The following is a 22,953-nucleotide window of genomic DNA, read 5'->3' on the forward strand; positions in this document are numbered from 1 at the left end:
TTTCTTGGCTTGAAAAAGCAAATACTTTGAAGAGATTATTATCATTATTTTGGAATTTTCTTTGTGATATAATATGTGATTCGCTAGTTATTATTCTTCTTGTGGTAAGTTTAACTTTCAAAGCATGTATACAACTCATTGTTTTGATTTTAGCATTATGATTGGCTAAATTCCATTAACCTAAATTATGGGATCTAGGGTTAGGGCTTGATAAATTGTTGAATGATTAGGATTCAAAAGGTGGTAGGAGTTCTTGATAATTTTGAGGTTTTAATTAACGTCTATTGGTTGCAAACAATAGATAAAACCCACTTTGATTTGCTTGAGAAAGAAATCAAATATAGTGGGAAATGAATTATCAATAGGGACTTGGAAATACTCCATTTAATAATGAGCGTTGTAACAAGGTTGGTTAACCTGAGGTAAAATCTGGGTTATGAATATAAATTTCCTAAGTCTGAGAGGATTAGGTTATTAAATGCTTAAGTAGCTCGAGAGACATTTAGGCATAACTTTGATAAAGATAACTTGTTGTCCTATCTACTGTGAGAATCTTGAACTACTATTAGTATTTGTCAATTACTAAAACCCCTAGTGAATATAATTCTGGTTTTTCATAAACCTTTGATTATGAACACTTAAGTTAAAGTGACCAACAATTTATTGGCTAATCTTCAAAACCCCCATTTTATCTTTTTGTGTCATCTGCTTGAATTCAAATTGCAGCTATAGTCTCAAATTAGTTTAATCGCCACTCATATTGTTCCCTGTGGATTTGACCCCGACTCCAAAAGTTGGGTAAATATATTAACGATGACCGTCTTGCACTAGATTGACGTGTAAGTTGAGCGTTATCAAAAATGGTGCCTTTGCTGGGGAACAATTTGGCGTGTTGAGTTGGTTTGAAATTTTAGCCTACTTGCTTGAATTCAAACTTGTAAATATTTATTTTTAGTTTTCTTTTATTTCTTATGTTAGGTAGATTTTTATTTTAGTTTACTTATTACTATGGCATCATGTAATGAACATGAGCTTGGTGGTTGGAAATCTTATCTTGATGATCCTTGTCCATACTGTGATCGACCTCACTTTTGGTAAGATTGTAGATATGCTCCCCGGAGAGAGATGTGTGCACCATCTCCATCCTATCGAGAGTATGATTGTTCTTTATGTGGTGGTCAAGATGGACATTGGAGTGATTTCCCAAATTCCCCCTCCCCCCATTGTGCTAACTCAAATTCTAGTTCTTCTTATGATTTTGATAGGTCTTTTGCTCAAAAAAAGAAGAATAAAGCACTGGAAAGAGTTGCATTGAAGCTATGCTTCAACTAATGTTGGATCGTATGGACACAATGAATGATATCATATGTGATATACATCAAGACATTGGACATTTAATAAGGAAATAGAAAGGATAGGGGAGATGGATATCGAGGTCAATCATCCAAATCACTTTTCTACATTATGTTTAGATGATATCTTGTATGTGGAATTACTTAGACTAATCGAAGAGTGTGAAGATGAGGAGAAAGAATCCTATAGTGATGTTGAGGTTGATGTTGAGCACCCCTTGGTGATTTCCCAACTAACCAAACCATTCATGAACGAAGATACCAAAGATGAGGAAATGGTACTAGAGTCGAAAGAAGAAATCAAGCACAATTCTTGTGAAGATTCTAATCTATTTCAGGGTAAATATACTCTTATGGATGCTACTCCGAAATTGAGAGTTAGTCCTCATTCAAACAACTTTTCAACATTATGCTTGGTGGATGTGATGAAAGTCGAATCACCTAAGCAAATGAGGAATTTTGAAAATGAGGAAGAAAATTCTTACATTTTGGAGTTTATCATTCCAAAATGGTATACTACAACCCCAATCTTGAAAGCCAAGAAGCTTAAAGATTGATGTCCATTTAGTGGCTTTTTAAGATCCTTACTATTGCCCAATGATCCCACACGAAAGTTTGATGCAAAATTGGGCAAGCGGTTCAAGTCTTCGAAGTGGCGTGATAGAACATTCCTTATCATTCCCTCACATTTGCCCAATGGACCTAAAAGATATAAAGGTCAAAAGATGGGCCGACAATTCAAATCTTCAAAGTGGAGGGATAAAGGATAACTAAATGTTGTCATGCTGCGACACTAAATTGCGCTGCTTGGGAGGCAACCCAAGATATTTTGTTGTTTGTATTCGTATTATGGGATTGATATCAGATCTTCGCACCCATGGTGCCACAGGTATGTTTCTAAACCTCTTGTTTTGGTTTGACGCATTAGGGACCGTGCATGATTTTAAGTTGAGGGTGGGGCTACTTGTGAGTGTTAATGTCCTCTTGGTATTTTTTTTGTCGTGTCTCTTTTCCCCGGAGTCTTGTTCCTAGTAGAGCTGGCATATTTAGACGTATTGTGATTTGTCGTAAAATATTGTAGTTGACTAGGATAAATACAAGTACCTTAGGCAATTAACATATTTTTGTGATTTTTGAGAACCTCTCCAATGGACTAAGTATTTAACTGTGTAAATTATATCTGATTGTGACCACTGTGCATCTTTGTATGGCATTAGTTTTAGTGACGCAGTAATCATTGCTAAATAGCTGCATGAACTGAATGAGTAGGAGCTTGTGATATACTTGTGTGCCAAGTGCATATGAGATCTTACTCAGTTCCCGTTGTATGTTGAAATCCAGAACTTGCCCGGTTAGTCTTACCTTGGTTTAAGGATAGGGGTTAGGAAAGGATCATAGGCTATTTTGATATTAGCTTACTTTTATCCTAAATAACCTTCCCTGTATGTAGAATATCCCTTGATCCCTACTTTAAGCCTGATTAGCCTATTTCTTTTTATGACATCTGTCACTTTTTCAGTTTATATCATAATGAACCTGTTTTAGCCTTGGTCCTCCTTGGACACTGTGTACTTTCACTTAGGCAAATGGTCTAAGTTGAGGGTGGCTATCATAGGGGTGCGTGATGTAAAATGAGTAGGAAGAAAGGTAGAGTAAAAGAAAAGAATAAAAAGTTGAGTGTGGTAGAAAAGAGCAAGAAAAAGAAAAGTTGTGAAAAAAAAGTAATTGTAGAAAAGACCGCACCCATCCCGAATAAGTGTGATCAAGAAAAGAGAAGAATAGAAAAAGGCTAATGAGTGAAACCCCAAAAAGCTAGTGTAGTGTCAAGGAGGCTTAGTCACTTTAAATATCATCGAGTATCATACTAGCCCCTAGCCTATATTACAAGCCAAAGAGAAGACCTATAGTGATCCTAGCTGACCTGTCTGAGGATCTGGGTAATGAAAATAAGGGCAAGCCTATGGTATTCGGCATACATTGATAAAGAATCAACAATGCATAACAAATCATGGGAAAACAATTCTAGAAGTATCCATGTCAAAACCCTCAACCATATTGGAAACCCACTTTCAAAACCATACAATAAAACAAATTTAATGCATGCTTTTCAGAAAATAATAATTAGGGAGAAGTAACATACCTGAATTATCTTAGTTTATGGAGAGAAATCAACCCTTGAGCCCTTGGATGACCTACTTCTTGAAATCCCTAAGTATCTGGATTGAGAGAATTTGAGAGAGGTTTGAGAGTGTTTAATTACATTATGAATAAGAAATAACCCCCTTGAGTGCTTTATGAACGTGAGGTTTTAATTGGGTAAGATGGGAATTGTCCAAAATGCCATTAAATTAAAAGGTAAATTTAGTCGTTAGTGACTACGGGCCAAAATAGACCCGCCCAGAGCCAAAAGTAGCACTCTTTGGTGTGGGAGAAGAAGAAATAGCAATCGAGACCTTATTTTCCTCTATTGCAACATCGCTTGAAGGACAGTTCCTCTGAAGGTGGCCAGGCTGTCTACATCTGAAACACTTATTTCTACCCTCCTCACATAAACCACGGTGTAACTGACCACAAAATCTACAAGGAAGATGGGATGGAGCTTACTGGCCCCCACTTGCCTGAGATTGGGCACCTTTTGCCTTGGAACCATCACTGTTCTAAAGATTACAATCACCGAATGACTTTAGATAAGGAGCACTAGCCATAGATTCGGAACCACAATTGTGCCACTTCTTCTTAGATCATTTTCCACTATCTCTACCACTCTGCTGTTGACCTCTACCCTGATCCAAGTATCAGAACTTCTTATTTTGCCTTTTACTCATCTCAACCTGCTTCTTCTTTTCCTCCTCAACCTATTGTATGTACACCACCAACCTGGAAATGTCCATGTATTTGTTCAATAGAGTAACTTTGCATTCCAATACCAAATCACAGTACAACCTCAAAGAAAATTTCCTCATCCAAGCTCTCATAGAGGATACCAACTCTGGAGCATAATGAGACAGCTGGTAAAACTTCAAGGTACACTCTTTTACTATTATCCTACCTTGCCTCAGGTTCACGAACTCTTCATCCTTTATCTCTATCAACTCCTTAGTAGAATCAATCAAGGAAAGCACTAGAAAAATCATCCCAAGATACCAACTTTGCCTTATCACCCCTCAACTAATCCCACTCCTCATACCATTGATATGCCACATCTTTTAGCTGGTATGCAGCAAACCCTCCGAGCTAGAGGTATGCATCACAGGGAACTTTTTTCCATCTCATTAATGAAACCTTGAGGGTCTTTCTCAACCTTAGAATTAGTGAAAATCGAAGGTTTGAGCCTCACAAACTAGCCATCTCTAGTGACCTCAGATAAAGGAGCATTATCACTCTCACGCTTAAATTGATGAGACTGAAAGGCCACCAACTAAGTAAGCAAATGGATTGAATGATGGAACTTAGCATTGGTCACATCACTCTGAGGATCTCTAGGAGGACTAGTGGAATTTTAAGGAAACCTATAAGAGACATCAAGAGCAAGAGCCCTCGACCGAGTCTAAACCCCATAAGTAGAATAGGTTCCATCTACGTTGTCCTTGGATGGGACAGAAGAGTTTTCTTGAGCAAAATATATTCGAGGACGCATAATTTGAAATACGAACAAATAAATGTTAGATGAGATTTAATACCTTAGACTCTATAGCCAAAAATTGGATAAAAATAAGGGGAAACATTCCTAAATGCCTTGTAGCCTCTCCCTTATAAGTGTGGCATGCTACACACCTATAAAAGAGACCCAACCCTACTTGGCACAGCTTTGTGAACACCCAATGATACTAAAATTGGTCTTTGATGACAAGTTTTTCATGACCCAAACTAGGGCCTTGTTGTGAGCCAACTTTGTCACGACCCAAACCAGGGCCTGGCTGTGATATGTATCTCAAGTCCCACCATGGATCGGAGGCTACCCTTGAACCTAAACAAACCCCCTTCACTGCCCAACAAGGGCCAAATTCTGAACATATAACAAGATAGTATAAGATGAGATCAAAGATTACAAAATATGTCTATAACCAATAACTGGTAATCAAATCCAAAACAACTAATCAACACCACCCAAGTCCACAGTAATCCAACAAAGCCTCTATATAGAAAAAACAAAACCAATATCAGTCGGGACCTATCCCTGAATCTGACAGATGATAATGACAATGTTAGTGATAATATAAACTCTTAATTTAAGTCTATGAATGGAACTAATGACTTGTCTAAGTCTTTCAGAGATTGGAAGCTCACCACTTCACCATAATAAACCAACAAACCAAGCCGATCCATCTAAATCTGTGCAAAAATAGTAGCATCATCTTTGGTGCCTACATCGCATGGGGATACAATATTCGAAGATGGTTAGTGGCATAAACACTAGTATATATCTCCGGGATAGGGTAAAAATAATGTCAAGTCAAATCATTTCGAACACTATATAAAGCATATCATAATACGTATATAAATAATATGTTGGGATAGGGAACAAGGTTTAGTAAGAAGTATAACGTTATCCTAGACTATGTATCTCAACCAATAATAGGAGTTTAGCATGAAGTATAATGTTATCTTGGACTATGTAGCTCGACCGTCATAATAGGCACCCACGAGCTATATGGGTTTAGCTTCCCTTGCTGAAAGGGCCCCAGTGCGTGTTAGTCGCACGAATCAAAGATAATATAAGGGAAAGCTAAAGCCATCAAGGTAACTAGCCATTCAAAAATTTATATCAACTGTGGAACACGCACACAAGTCCTCAATACCAAACCTTGTGTTGGCAAACACGAGTATCCAGTACAAGTTATCTAAGACCCACACCTTCACGGATTTACAACATAACCCTCATTAAGCATAATTTAAAGCATGTTTCATATAACCCATTTATCAATCAATGAACCAACCATTAAGGCAAACCATAGGTATCATAATACCTAAACACCTGCACGCTTATCTCTATGCCATAACCAACACAATAAAACTTGAGGGATCGCCTTGCCTCCTTGTTCATTAATATCAAAATCTTTGGGGAATGCCTTGCCCCTTTTGTTCATTAGTATAATAGCCAACATAGCTTTTAAAATCCAAGTTCATTGGTTTACCAATTATGCAATGCAATAACATAGATGAGTAAGTCAAATCAGGTGACAATTTTACTATTTAAAGTCATTCACACATGTAGGTTGAGGGAACACCATTATTCAAAAGCAATTCCAATTTCAAAGCATCAATTTGGAGAAAACTATGAACCCTTAGTAAATTTACCATAACCATGCATCCTATAAGTTCAAAACCATTAATAAAGCATCAATAATTCATAATAAATCATGGGAAAGCAATTCAAGGAAAAGCCATGTCAAAACCCTCAGCCATATTGGAAAACCACATTCAAAACCATTCAATAAAACTAATTTAATATATGTTTTTCAAAAAATAATAATTAGGAAAGGGTAACATGCCTGAATTATCCAAGTTTTGGTTTCTCCACAAAACCTTTACCACAGGCACATCCTTAGTCCATATTCGATGGACCTGCCAATCCAAAATCCCTACAAAGACTTTCTCATATGACAATGAATCCAAAACACCAACACTCTCTAAAGGAACAACCAAGGAAGGATCATCCACACACTTCTTCACCATTGATACATGAAAGATTGAATGAATAGATTTCAAACTTGGAGGCAACTCCAACTCAAATACAACTGTAACACCCCGCATTTTTGGGAAAGACTTTAAATCATTGTTCTTACACGTGTAAACTCTAATCCCATGAATTTATTTTGAATATATGTGTCATGATATTTATCCTAGTGTGTGAAGTGATTTCGAGGTGAAAATATTCATAAGAATCACTTAGAACAAAGTAAAGCTAAGAGCTGTTTATTCATCCAAAGTTTGGTATTCGATTCGATAATAGTATACTTTGAATGTATATAACTTTTGGTATATGTAGAATTTTGCAGCTCAAGACCCAACAAATTATAGATAATTGAGTCATCTTTCCAATATACAAATTTTGCCTTAGTCCAATACCCGAGCAAAAAGTTATATCCATTTTCATGAGGGAGGCAGTGAGGGCCCGCGATTTGCCTGTGGAACACGCTCCATCGCCCGTCCCTATTTTACAAATTTTGGTTCTGCATTTTTGAGGGCAAATGGATCATTTTTCCCCACCCAAATTCGTCCATAACACATAATTAAACCCCCCAAGGAGCATTATTTGCTCCTTTATTCATAATTTCTCTCCAAGAAAGCCTTCCTCTCCAAGAACAAAGCCTAACCTCCTCCCAAGAACTTCAACTTCAAGTTATATTCTCTTTAAGAGAAATAAGAATTTAATTTCTCTAGTCTAAGAATTCAAAGAAAAGCTTTCAAGATCATCTCCAAGGTTTTCAAGGTCAAGCTTTCTCCATCAAATCAAGCCTATTAAGGTACGTGGGGTTATGAACAAGGGTATCCTTTCACCCTTGTGCCCAAATTGCATAATTTTAAGATTTAACTTACTTGTTTTAAAGTAGTGTTGATACCTAAGTTTCTATATTCTTGAAGTATGTGATTATTATGAGATTTAAGGCTTCAAGTATATCAAGAAGTGCTTATGTTTATGTTTTAACTTATAAGATTTATATTATGGATGAGATTGCACTATCTTGACTTGACATTGTTAAAGTATTTCAAGATTTATATCGAGTATGAAGTTTTGTTTTGAATTGTCATGATTTTAAAGCATGAATTTTAAGCGTTAACTCTAAGTGTGGAGATTTCAAGAAGATAATGTTCTTAAGTTTTCCTTGATGTGTTTATATCAAGATTTAAAGTAAAAATTGATCTTTTGATCCTAAGCTAAGATTTGAATCCATATTTGTTCATCTTAATTATTATTTAAAGAAAATAAAGCATAACTGGTTTTCATGACATAAACCCTTATGCTATTTTAAGGCGGATTTTCTAAAGTATGAGCATATAAGTAATAAGGGAGTAGTATTTAGCACCGATTTGGGTATGGGTCCAAGGTCGCATGCCCCAGAACTATGAGCCACTGTAGGTTTAAAGTTCCAATATGGGTTAAGTATAGTGATCACTTATGTTAAGGTACAATTCCGATGGCAAGGGTAGGACAATTCTCCCCAACGTGGGTAAGACGTTGGACTCCATGATAGCTCACATGGTTTATGTCGGTTAGAAGAACCTCCCTAAGAAATAATAATAGAAAATCTTTTAGAATTAAGTGTTATGGGTCACAAAGTTTATACTTATGCTTCATTACTCATGTTTATGAATTTACAACTTTTGTTTTATTCAAGCCCAAGGTGAATCATTTACACTTAGCATGCATTATTTGAAAGTTTATTGAATATTTAGCTATTATTTTAATTATGCATTCACCCCCATATGCTCAGTACATTCTAAAAGTACTGATCCACATATATGTCTATGTGGTACATTGTTTCATAATGTAGGTACCATTTGAAGCCCACACATCATAATCAGACAGTGTGCAGCTTTCAGTCAGCAGGTGATGAATCCTTTTGATTCGAGGGTTCTAGTCAATTATAGTTCGAGTAGCATCTTGTTTTCTTTATTCATTCATATTGATCAGGGAGAGCTGGGGGTCATGTCCCGGCTACCTATAGTCATTATTAGTAGCGACTTTATTGATAGTCAGTAGAATTGATGTATTTGATTTTAGTTTTGTTTTTGTATAACCATTGTTGTAATCACTTTATACAGTTTTTTATTGAACCTATTTAGTAAAGACTTCTCTTGCGCATAGTTCTTTTAGATTAATTTATCTTATTTAGTTGCTCACGAGTTATGCCAGTATAAGGGTTAGCTTGGGATCACTTATGGTACTAAGTATCGTGTGATGTCCAAGAGATAGTCTTAGGGTGTTACAAACTTGGTATTAGAGCACAGAGTTCAAGTTTCCTAGGGTGTCTTTGAAGTCGTGTCTATTAAAGTCTTGCGGAATAGTACAATGACGTCTGTACTTTTCTTCGAGTGGCTACAAGGCATTTAATAAGATTTTTCTTTCTTTCATACTTTAGATCGTGTAGTAAAGTTGTTCTTTTAGAATCTTCTTTCAATTTGTCTGTTACTCCATAATTCTCCATCTATGACTTATTCTTCAGATAACACGATTAGTAAGTTCTAATTCCTACCAAGATAATTCTCTTAAATTTACTATTAGTAATTTCAGAAGCCACACAAGGGGCTTGAGAGGAGCTCGCTAGTGTGTTATAAGTTCCTCAAGTCGAAAGTTATGTCCTCATCCATATGAGTTGTTCAGTTAAGACAAAATAAGATATGTATTTAGATTCCTTGTTAACCCTTCATTACAGATAGCGCTCATAAAAGGAGAGAGCACATTCCTTGAGTATTGAATATAGTTTTTATTAAGGCAAAGTGTAACTAGGGGTCCTATGATTCATAAGTAGTAGAACATCCTTAGAGTTAGAAGTATGTATTTAGAAGTTTAGTAACAAGAAAAATTGGGGTTAGCATTTGATTGAGGGTAAAAATGGATAGATCTATGTCTTCTATTAAGTAGGATGGGGATGATTTGTCATTGTGTGCTAACTAAAGGGTAGTGAATGTGGTGTAGGTTTCATGGTGGAAGGTAAAGCAGGGGTTATTAGTTAAGGTAAATTATGGTATGCTTAAAGTAGGAAAGGAGTTTTTGATGATATTTCATTGTGTTAGAAAAGTATAGGTTTCTAATAAAAGTATTATATTGATAAGAATTGTTAATGTGGGTTCTCCTTGAAGTTGTAAAAAAGAAATTGGTTGATGTTTGCAAAGCTAGGGGTATAAGTTAGATATATGCATGGATAAGTACTAGAGATATATGGAAGAGAGATGTTCTTATGGACTATAATTAGATAAACTATAAGATTATGATCAAATATTATTATTATAAGATTCTAGTGGACTAGTGTTTCCTGATGTTTTGACATGTAAAGAATGGTGTGTGAAGTTATGGTTAATCATGACTAGTACTACAATCTAAGCTTGAATAATGGATGATCATCAAGGCGGAAAGAGTGATCACTGAGGATAGTGTGGCTAGTTGTATGGGAGGTGAACGCGTAGGCTTGAGATAATGTATGCAAGAGTTTAAGTTTATTTATTCACAATTAAGTATGATGTCATAGGAATGATGTAGAGGTATGCCTAAGGTGATATAGGGATTGAATTATTTTCTAATACTATTAAGTGTCATGTGTGCTTAGATAATGCTCGTGAGTTTCTAAGTGTGAATAAGGCTAGTCATATAGTATATGGTATTCTTGATGGCTAGAGATGTGGTATTAGTTGACTATAAAAAAAGGCAAATTAAGTGTTTAGTGAGGCAAGTATGTTTGTCGAGTTAATAGAGTGTAAGTCTATGATGATGATTATTCAAGCTAAAGAAAGTTAAGGGTGTTATGTATTGAAAGAGTGTCCAAGAATGAAGTTAGTATTGTCTAGATATAGTTTATTTAGGTGAGTGAGTATTCATGTGTAGACCATTAGAGCAAAGAAATTATGGCTCAGTCTCAAGGATATGGAGTAGACCCATAAGCTTAGAATATCATCTTTGATCTAAGGGGGAGATGGTAGAGTGAATAACCAAATCAAGTTTTGAGAATTAGATTATGATGCATATCAATAAGAGTTGTGATGAGATGGTGATACCTTCTTACTCTAGAGTATTCCTTGGATTTCGGTCCTTATCACACCATATTTATGTTTTGCATGATAGATCCATGCCAAAGGCCAATGCTTATACACTTCATGCGTATTCAAGTTCATTCTTAGCTTCTGGTAAGTAAGGAATAACTTTACTATGTGATTCAAGTCATCCCTTATAAATCTATGCACTCCAGTATTATGTTGAATAGCTTATGATAAGTATGGACTCATGTTTCAGAGTATGATCAGTTCTCAGAACTCATGATACTAGTTAAATTTGCATTATATCATGTATCTCCTCAGTTTATATCTCTTTAATGAATCCATGCCTTTGATACTCTATCTCTCAGGCCTCAATTAAGTTTCAAAGTTATCTATAGTATTTTTTCGTGCTTTAGGTCATCATGCGTTAGCCCTTCAGTGACCTCTTCTTATGTTAAGATAGTGGTGATGATAATAGATAAGCAATAGTTTAGATGAGAGAGAGAGTTGGTAACCCTTATTAAGAAAGATAATTTATCCTTTATCTATCTAAGGCTAAAGTATGAAGGAATATCGAGGTATATCTTTGGTATATCTCATAGTTAGTTGAGAATTATGGGTATGTCTTCCTAAGAATAGTGCAAAAAAGTTGTTATTGATAGAGGTTTAGAGAATATGAAAAGTATGCCTTTATGGGTGTTTTTCTTGAAGTTCAAATGTGGTTTTAATGATAGGCTTGAATGCCATGTTGGGATGTAAAAGGTTGAATGCAATATGCGCCAGTGAATCCATAGTAAGAGTTCAGAGTTAGTCCTTGAGTGGTAAGGCATGTTATGCTTAGTGTGTGAGCTCTAAAAGAGACATAAAAGATTGAATCATTTGGTTTAGACTAGTATTATGGTGTGGCATGTTGTACCTTATGATTTCGAGTTAGGCTTATCATGGTGAGAGAATTTAGTTCAATTTAGACTTTAGTAGATGGATTTATCAATGCCCATGTGAGAATTATAAGTTGAATCAAATGAGTATGGTATTTAAGAGGAATAGTATAGTTGAGGGAGTATTTGAGAAGTGTTGCTAAGCTTGAAAGTAAGAATTTGCATTGTCTAAGGCCTAGTAATTCTATCCTAGCTTATGATTTATATATCTATGTTCCATGCAATAAAGTTGTATCAATGGTGTGATTCCTTATACAGATATCTTATTCAGATCATGCCAAAAATTCTCTGCTCTCTAATGTTATTATAACTTCTTAGAAAGAGCATTGAAGAAATGCTCTAGTTGATTATAAGCTTTCAAAATAAGTTAGTCCGTAAAGCCAACAATTTAATCTAGTAGTCAGACAAGTTCCTATGGCTTTCCATCTTTCCATCTGGTCATACTATCTGAAGTATTATGAATATGGCTACTCCAAGAGGTAAAATTTTTTGCATCCTGGTAATTTGTGAATTTAGCTTAGTTCGTGCGCCATGCATTAGTTTCAGATTCTAGATATTCAATCATGATTCAGTCCATAAGTGTCCCTTGCACCATCTCAGTCTTTCCTTAGTAGTTTAGCCAAGTCAATATCATTCGGGGGATGAACTATCCCAAGGGGGAGATGTTGTAATACCCTCGAGTTTTAATGTACTAAATCTCTCAACTTTTCTTCACGAAATAAGATCCATCTTGAAGTAATGGGTACTCATAAGTTGACTCTCTCATTTTTATCTCATCATTATAACCATTCTCATGTCATTGAATGTGTTCACGAAATCAGTTCATTCATGTACCATGTTTTAGACTCAATCATGTACGTTCAGTAAATGATTACAATTTCTTCGGTACTCTTAGCTAAACCAGTCCCATTTGGGGACGAATGATCCCAAGGGGGAGATAATGTAACACCCTGCATTTTTAGGCTAGACTTTGAAACGTCATTCTTATGAGTGAAAACTCTAATCCCATGAGTTTCTTTTGAATATATGTATCATGATCTTTATCCTAGTGTGTGAAGTGGTTTTGAGGTGAAAAATGATCATAAGAATCTCTTAGAACAAAGTTGAGATAAGAGCCTTTGATTCGTCCAAAGTTTGGCATTTGATTCTACAAGGGTATACTTTGAACATATGCAACTTTTGATATACGTAGAATTTTGCATCTCAAGACCCACCAAATTGTAGATAATTGATTCAGCTTTCTAATGATGCTAATTTCGCCTTAGTTTGATACCCGAGAAAAATGTTATAGCCATTTTCGTGAGAGAGGCAGTGAGGACGCGCGATTAGCCTGTGACGCATGCTCCATCGCCCGCCCCTATTTTACAGCTTTTGGTTCTGCTTTTTAAGGGAAAATAGGTCATTTTACCTCATCCAAATTCATCCATAACACATAATTAAAGCCCCCAAGGAGAATTATTTGCCCCTTTATTCATAATTTCTCTCCAAGAAAGCCTTCCTCTCCAAAAACAAACCCTAACCTCCTCCCAAGAGCTTCAACTTCAAGTTACATTCTCTTTAAGATAAACAAGAATTTAAGTTCTCTAGTCCTAGAATTTCAAGAAAAGCTTTCAAGATCATCTCCAAGGCTTTCAATGTCAAACTTTCTCCATCAAATCAAGCCTATAAAGGTATGTGGGGTTATGAACAAGGGTATCCTTTCACCCTTGTGCCCAAATTACATGATTTTAATAATTAACTTGCTTGTTTTGAAGTAGGGTCGATACCCAAGTTTCTATATTCTTGAAGTATGTGATTATCATGAGATTTAAATCTTTAAGTATATCAAGAATGCTTATGTTTATGTTTTAACTTATAAGATTTACATTATGGATGAGGTTGCACTATCTTGACTTGATATTGTTGAAGTATTTCAAGATTTATATTGAGCATGAAGTTTTGTTTTGAATTTTCATGATTTTAAAGCATGAATTTTAAGCGCTAACTCTAAGTGTGGAGATTTCAAGAAGATAATGTTCTTAAGTTTTCCTTGATGTGTTTATATCAAGATTTAAAGCAAAAATTGATCTTTTGATCCTAAGCTAAGATTTGAATCCATATTTGTTCATCTTAATTATTATTTAAAGAAAATAAAGCATAACTGGTTTTCATCACATAAACCCTTATGCTATTTTAAGGTGGATTTTCTAAAGTATGAGCATATAAGTAATAAGGGAGTAGTATTTAGCACCAAGTTGGGTATGGGTCCAAGGTCGCATGCCCCAGAACTATGAGCCACTGTAGGTTTAAAGTTCCAATATGGGTTAAGTATAGTGATCACTTATGTTAAGGTACAATTCCGATGGCAAGGGTAGGACAATTCTCCCCAACGTGGGTAAGACGTTGGACTCCATGATAGCTCACATGGTTTATGTCGGTTAGAAGAACCTCCCTAAGAAATAATAATAGAAAAGCTTTCAGAACTAAGTGTTATGGCTCACAAAGTTTATACTTATTCTTCATCACTCATGTTTATGATTTTAAAATTGTTATTTTATTTAAGCCTAAGGTGAGTCATTTACACTTAGCATGCATTATTTGAAAGTTTATTGAATATTCAGCTATTGTTTTACTTATGGATTCACTCCATATACTCAGTATATTCCAGAAGTACTGATCCACATATATGTCTATGTGCCGCATTGTCTCAGAATGTAGGCACCAGTTAAAGCCCACACATCATAATCAGATAGTGTGCAACTTCCCATCAGCAGATGATGAGACCTTTTGATTCGAGGGCTCGATCCAATCATAGTTCGAGTAGCATCTTGTTTTCTTTATTTAGTCATATTGATTAGGGATAGCTGGGGGTCATATCCCAGCTACCTATAGTCAATATTAGTTGAGGCTTTATAGGCAGTCAGTAGAGTTTATGTATTTGATTTCTATTTTGTTTTGTATAACCAGAGTTGTAGTCTCTTTATACAGTTTTGTATTGAACCTACTTAGTAAATAATTCTCTTCTGCATATTTCTTTTGGATTAATGTATCTTATTTAATTGATCACGAGTTATGCCAGTATAAGGGTTAGCTTGGGATCACTTGTGGTCCTAAGCACCACGTGACGTCCAGGGGGTAGTCTCGGGGCATTGTAAACTTGGGAGAAATATTAGGAAGATCATTAAGAAATATAGCGAGGAACTCACAAACCATAATGGCAGATTGAGATGAAGGACCTACCTTCGGATCTAGAATCCATAAAAAGCACTAGATGGTAGAGACACCCCTTGGAAACCAATTTCCGAGCTCTAAGATAAGATATAAACCTTTCCTTAAGTACTAGGGAACTAACTTCTTATTCAATCACCAACTCATTCAGAAAATGGAAACTAACCCTTTGGGTCTGACAATGAAGAGATGCATAGCACGAGCGCAACAAGTCCATCCCCAAAATCATATCAAAGTCTATCATGTCCAACTCTATCAAATCCGCTAATTTCTCCCCATCATCAATATATACCATACAAACCCTATAGACTCTCCTAACCACAATAGAGTCACCTACTGGGGTGGATACAGAAAAAGGATCAGGAATACACTTGATCAATACCAAAATAAATAGGCATATAAGGGGTCACATAAGAAAGAGTAGACCTGTGATCAAGCAGACAATATAGATCACAAGAGAAGTGTTTCCGCATACTAGTAACAACATCGAGAGATGCCTCAGAATCCTGATGGGTAGCAAGAGTACACAAATGATTCTGACCCATGCCGAAGCCAAAAGTAGCACTCTTTGGTGTGGGAGCAAAAGAAACAACAACTGGGACCTTATTCTCCTTTGTAGCAACATCGCTTGTAGGATAGTTCCTCTTAATGTGTCCAGCTAGCCGCATTTGAAACACTTATTTCTCCCCTCCCCATAGAAACCATGATGCAATTGTCCACAAAATATACAAAAAAGATGGTATGGAGCTGACTGGTCTCAAGTTGCCTAAGATAGGGCACCTTGGGCCTTGGGACCAACACTATTCTGAAGACGACAATCACCCGATGTCTTCGGATAAGGAGCACTAGCTGTACAGTAGGAACCAGAATTGCCCCACTTCTTCATAGACCATTTTACACCATCTCTACCACTCTGCTGCTGACCTCCACCCTGATCTGAATATAAAAACTTCTTATTCTTCCTTTCACTTATCTCAACCTGCTTCTTCTTTTCCTCTTCAATTTGTTGCATATGCACCACTAATCTGGTGATGTCCATGTCTTTGTTCAACAGAGCAGCTTTGCATTCTAATACCAAATCATGGTACAACTATAAAGCAAATTTACTCATCCGAGCTCTCATAGAGGACACCAACTACAGAGCATAATGAGACAGCTAGTGAAACTTCAAGGCATACTCCTTTACTATCATCCTGTGTTGCCTTATGTTCACGAATTCCTAATCCTTGGCCTCCCTCAACTCCCGAGGAAATAAGTAATCAAGAAAAATACTAATAATGTCATCCCAAGATGCGAACTCCACCTCGTCACCCCTCGACTGATCTCACTTCTTAGACATTGATATGCCACATCTTTCAGCTAATATACAACAAATTCCACACCCTCCAAGCTAGAGGCATGCATCACACAAAATCTTTTTTCCATCTCATTAATGAAACCATGATGGTCTTCTTCAACCTTAGAAACAGTGAAAACTAAAGGTTTGAGCCTCATAAACTAGCCAACTCTAGTGACCTCAGCTGAAGGAGCATCATCACTCTCATGCTCTGACTGGCGAGATTGAGAGGCCATCAACTCAGTAAGCAAATAGACCAACTAACGGGACTCAACATTAGTCACATCACCCTAAGGGACTCATGGAGGACTAGCAGAATTTGGAGTAATCCCTCAAGATCCATTAGGAGCAGGAGTCCTCGACCGAGTTTGAACCCCATAAATAGGACGGGTTCCATTGATGTTGTCCTTGAATGGGATAGAAGAGTTTTCTTGAGCATCAGATCTTTGGGGAGGCATGATTTAAAACACAAGAAAACAAATATTAGAGGAGATTCAAGACCTTAGATACTATAGCCCAAAAATAGATCACAAGAAAGGGAAACATTCCTAAATGCCTTGTAGCCTCTATCTTATAAGTGTGGCGCTCTACACACCCATAAAAGAGACCCTACTTGGCACGGCGTTGTGGATACCCAATGACACCAAACCTAGGCCCTGATACCAACTTTTTCATGACCTGAACCAGGGCCTAGCCATGATGGGTATCTCAAGTACCATCGTAGACTGGACACCACCTCTTGAACCTAAACAAAACCCCACATGCTACCTAATAAGGGTCAAATTTCAAAAATATTAAAAGATAATATAAGATGAGCTTAAAGAATACAAAATATGTCTATAACTGATAATTGGAAACCAAATTCAAAATAACCAACCAACACCACCAAAGTCCACAGTAATCCAACAAAGACTCTATGTAAAGAAAACCAAAACTAGTCTTGGTCGGAGCTGTCCCCGACTTTGACAGATGATAATGACAATGTTAATGGTAATATAAACTCTCAATTCTAATCTATGAATGGAACTAATAAAATGTCTAAGTCTTTCGGAGAATTAAAGCTCACTACATCACCACAATGAACTGACAAACAGAGCTAATCCACCTAACTCTATGTAGGAAAAGTAGCAATATCTCCAGTGCTTACATCACGTGGGGATACAACATTCAAAGATGGTTAGTGGGGTGAACACTAGCATGTAACTCAGGGATAGAGGACAAAATAATGTAAAGTCAAACCATTTCAAAAACCATATGAACCACACCATAATACGTATATAAATAATATGACGGGACAAGGAACAAGGTTTAGCATGAAGTAAAACATGATCCTAGAATATGTAGCTTGACCATCATAATAGGAACCTATGGAGTATATGGGTTCAGCTCCCCTGCTGAAAAGTCCCTAATGCGTGTTAAACGTATGAACCAGAGAAAATCTGAGGGAAAGCTAAATCCATCAAGGCAACTAGCCATCCTAAAATATATATCAAGTGTGACATATGCACACAGGTCATCAAGACCAAACCTCATATCGGCAAACACGAGTTTCCAGTATAAGTCATCTAAGATCGCACCTTCACGACTTCGCTATATAACCCCATTAAGATCAATTTAAAGCATGTTTCATATAACCCATTTACCAATCAATGAACCAACCGTTAAGGCACACCATGGTTATCATCATCCTAAATACTTGCAAGCTTATCTCTATGCCATAATAATCACATTAAAACTTGGGGGAACACCTCTCCTCCTTGTTCATTAATATCAAAATCATGAAGGAATGCCTCACCTTCTTTGTTCATTAGCAAAATAACTAATTGGGATTTTAAAATCCAAGTTCATTGATTTATCGATTATGCAATGCAATAACACAGGTGAGTAAGTCAAACCAGGTGGCTATTTAACAATTTAAAGCCATTTACAGAAGTAGGATGAGGGAACACCATTATTCAAAACCAATTCCAATTTCAAAGCATCAATTTGCGGAAAACTATGATTCCTTAGTAAATTGATCATTACCATGCACCCCACAAGTTTAAAACCATTAGTAAAGAATCAAAAATGAATAATAAATCATAGAAAAGTAATTGAAAGAGCAACCTTGTGAAAAACCTCACCTATATTGGAAACCCATATTCAAAACCATTAAATAAAACCAATTTAATACATACTTTTAACAAAATAATAATTAGGGAAGAACAACATACCTGAATTATCCAAGTTTATGGTGACAAATCAACCCTTGAGCCCCTGGATGACCTACTTCTTAGAAACCCTAAGTATCTAGATCGAGAGAATTTGAGAGAGTTTTGAGAGTGCTTAATTACATTATGAATGATAAATAACCCCCTTGAGTGCTTTATGGATGTGGGGTTTTAATTGGGTAAGAAGGAAATTTTCCAAAGTCTCCTCAAATTAAAAGCTGTAATTTAGTCGTCAGTGACTATGAGCCATTATACGACTCATAGGGATTCATTACGGTTCGTTACCACAAGTCGTTGCCAAGACAGTTTCTAGGGCACACATACACCATTTACCCTACGACTGACCAAATATGACTCATCATGTGACCCAATGATTCATAGGGTCCAGTCATAGTCAACACAAAAAGCATTTGGGTGTACACTAGACATCCTATAATTTGCACCCAATGACTCAAAATGAGTCCTCACGACCCATACTGAGCCACTCATACTGAGAGTAGAAGATTTAGCCACACATTACTCAGGCTATGATTTGGGTCTAATGACTTTTCAAGACCCCCAACAACTCATAGGGTAAGTCGTAGTTAGGACAGTGAGGATAAAATTTAAAAAAATTTCAAGGATCAAGAATCTGGGGTGTTACATTCTCCCCCTTAGGATCATTCGGCCTCAAATGATACGGAAAAATATTAATTTGCACAATTTGACTCCCAATACAACCACACTTACCTTTAAATAAGGCAGAAAACAAAAACATTAAGGAATACATATACCTTAAGCACGATTATTCAAAGCATGAAAAAGGAATGGGTATTTGGACTTCATGTCCTCTTTGGCTTTCCAAGTAGCTTCTTCATACTTTGGTTCCTCCACAAAACCTTTACCAAAGCCACATTGTTAGTCCACATCTAACGGACTTGCTGATCCAATATCCCTACCAAAAATTCCTCATACGACAAGTAATTTGAAACACCAACACTCTCTAAAGGAATGACCAAAGAAGGATGACCCACACACTTTTTCGCATTGATGCATGGAAGACTGGATGAATAGAATTCAAACTAAAAGGCAACTCTAACTTATAAGCAACCTTCCCAACTTTTCTTAAAACATGATATAGGCCAACATAATGAGGACTGAGATTCCCTTTCCTTCCAAACTACATTACTCCTTTCATAGGAGACACATTCAAAAACTCTAAATAATCTACATCAAACTCCAAACCTCTTTGGCCCATATCCTCATAGGACTTTTGGTGACTTTGGGTGGTCTTATGCCTATCTCGAATCACTTTCACCTTTTACAAGGCTTGATGAGCCAAGTCTGGGCCAAACAATCTATTTTTCGCCAACCTTAAATCACCCAATAGGAGACCTGCACCTCCTAACATACAATACCTCAAAAAGAGCCATCCTAATACTGAATGATAGCATTATTATATGCAAACCCTATAAGAGGAAAATGGTCAACCCAAATCCAACCAAAATCGATCACACAAGACCTTAACAGATCCTCCAAATACTAAATAGTCCTCTCTACTTGTCCATCCATCAGAGGGTGGAAGGCGATGCTAAGGTTCACCTTAATCCCCAAACTTCTCTGAAACAAATGCCAAAAATGAGACAAGAATTGAGTACCTCAATAAAAAATGATGGAAATTGGAGCACCATGCACCTTAACTATCTTCTCAATAAACAACTTGGCATAATCCTCTGAAGAGGAAATAGTCCTCATCGATGAGAAGTGATTCGACTTAATCATCCTATCCACGATGACCCAAATGGAATCTAACTGAGCACGGGGTCGTGGTAGACCGGTAACAAAATCTATATTAACCACTTCCATTTACATATGGGCAACTCATTCTCTTGAGACCACCAGGCCTCAAGTGCTCAACCTTTACTTGTTGACACACCATTCACTTGGCCATAAAATTTACCATATCCCTCTTCATGTTATTCCAGCAATAAATATCCTTCAAGTTGTAATACATCTTTGTATAACCAGGATGAACAGTATACCTCGACTCCTGAGCTTCAAAAAAGGTCCTCTCTTATATACCATCAATATAAAGAACACATAGTCTACCTTGGTACCTCAAGATGCCATCACCACTGATCTCAAAAGACATCACTTTCTAGTGACCCATATCATTCTTTATCTGCATCAAAATAGGATCGAAAATCTGCTTTTCCTTTACCTTAACACCTAGAGATAACTTTGCCACTTCTCGAACAATCACACCACCATATTTGGAGTCCAAATGACAAACCCCAAGATTAGCCTAAAGGTGAATATCTTTCACTTATTCTTGCTTATCCTCATATACATGAGACAAACTTTCTATGGATAACCTGCTAAGTGCATCATCAATCTTATTAGCTTTACCTAGATTATAATGGAGACTCATGTTGCAATCCTTGAGTAACTCAAGCCATCTCTTTTGCCTGAGATTTAAGTTTTTTAGGGTGAACACACATTGCAAACTTTTATGGTTTGAGAAAATATCAACGTGAACCCTATACAAGTAATGGCGCCAAATCTGTAGAGCAAAAATCACAGCTAATAACTCTAAATCATGCGTTGGATAGTTCTTCTCATGAACTTCTAAATGCCTAAAAGCATACATAACCACCTTGCCATGTTGCATCAACACACAACCTAATCCTACTCGAGATGCATCATAATAAACCACAAAACCATCTGTTCCCTTAGGTAGGGTCAAAACCAGAGCTGAACTCAACTTATTCTTCAACTTCTCAAGAGTACACTCACAAGCTTTCGACCGTAAGCACTTTGCCTTTTTTCTTAGTCAACTTAGTTAATAGAGCAGCAATAGAAGAGAATCTCTCCACAAACCTTCTATAATAATCGGCTAAACCTAAGAAGCTCTAAATATAGGTTAGAGTCGTAGGCCTAGGCCACTTCTTAATAACCTTTTGTGGATCCACCGTGATCCTTTTGCTAGGAACAACATGATAGAGATAAGTCACATAATTCAATCAAAACTCACACTTAGAGAATTTGGCATATAATTACTGCTCCTTAAGGGTCTATAACACCAAACGGAGATGATCAATATGATTTGCCTTACTCTTCGAATATACCAAAATATAATCAATGAACACAATGAAAAACAAGTACAAAAACTAATGAAAAACCTAATTCATAAGATCTATGAATGCCGTCAGGGCATTAGTCAAACCAAAGGACATTATCAAAAACTCGAAGTGACCATATTGGTTTAGAAGGCAGTCTTAGGGATATCCAACCTCCCTAATCTTCAACTGATGATAACCTGGTAGAAGGTCGATCTTTGAAAAGAACTTAACACCCTGAAGCTGATCAAATAGATCATCATTCCTTAGAAGGGGAACTTATTCTTCATGGTCACCTTATTCAATTGGCGGTAGTCTATACACATTAGAAGAGACCCATCTTTCTTACGCATGAAGAACATGAAAGCACCCTATGGGGACATACTAGGGCAAATAAAACCCTTATAAAAAGATCTTTCAATTGTTCCTTGAGTTCTTTCAACTTAGATGCAACCATTCTATAAGGAGGAAAGAGATATGATGAGTTTTTAGAAGAAGATCAATCTAAAAATCAGTTTCTCTCTTGGGAGAAACACCAAAAAGATCATCAAGAAATATATCGAGGAACTCACAGACCATAGAGAAAGATTGAAAATAAGGACCTTTAGATCAAGAATCCTTAACATGCACTAGATGGTAGAGACACCCCTTGGTAACCAATTTCTGAGCACTAAGATAAGATATAAATCTTCCCTATGGCACTGGGGAACTATCTTCCCATTCAATCACCAGCTCATTTAGAAAATAAAAGCTAAACCTTTGGGTCTGAAAATTAAGTGAAGCATAACACGATCACAACCAGTCCATCCCCAAAATCATATAAAAGTCTAACATGTCTAACTCTGTCAACTCCACTAATGTCTCCCTACCATCGATAGATACCATACAACCTATACAGACTCTCCTGGACATAATAGAGTCACCAAACAGGGTGGACACAATAAAAGGATTAGGAACACACTCATGACCAATACCAAAATGAATAGCCACAGAGGGGGTCACATAAGAAAGAGTAGACCCGAGATCAAGTAGACAATTCGCATTATAAGAGAAAAGTTTTAGCATACCAGTAACAACATTAGAAGACGCCTCAGAATACTTATGGGTAGCAAGAGCCGA

This window comes from Capsicum annuum, chromosome 4, assembly GCF_002878395.1.
Source record: "Capsicum annuum cultivar UCD-10X-F1 chromosome 4, UCD10Xv1.1, whole genome shotgun sequence".
Lineage (NCBI taxonomy): Eukaryota > Viridiplantae > Streptophyta > Magnoliopsida > Solanales > Solanaceae > Capsicum > Capsicum annuum.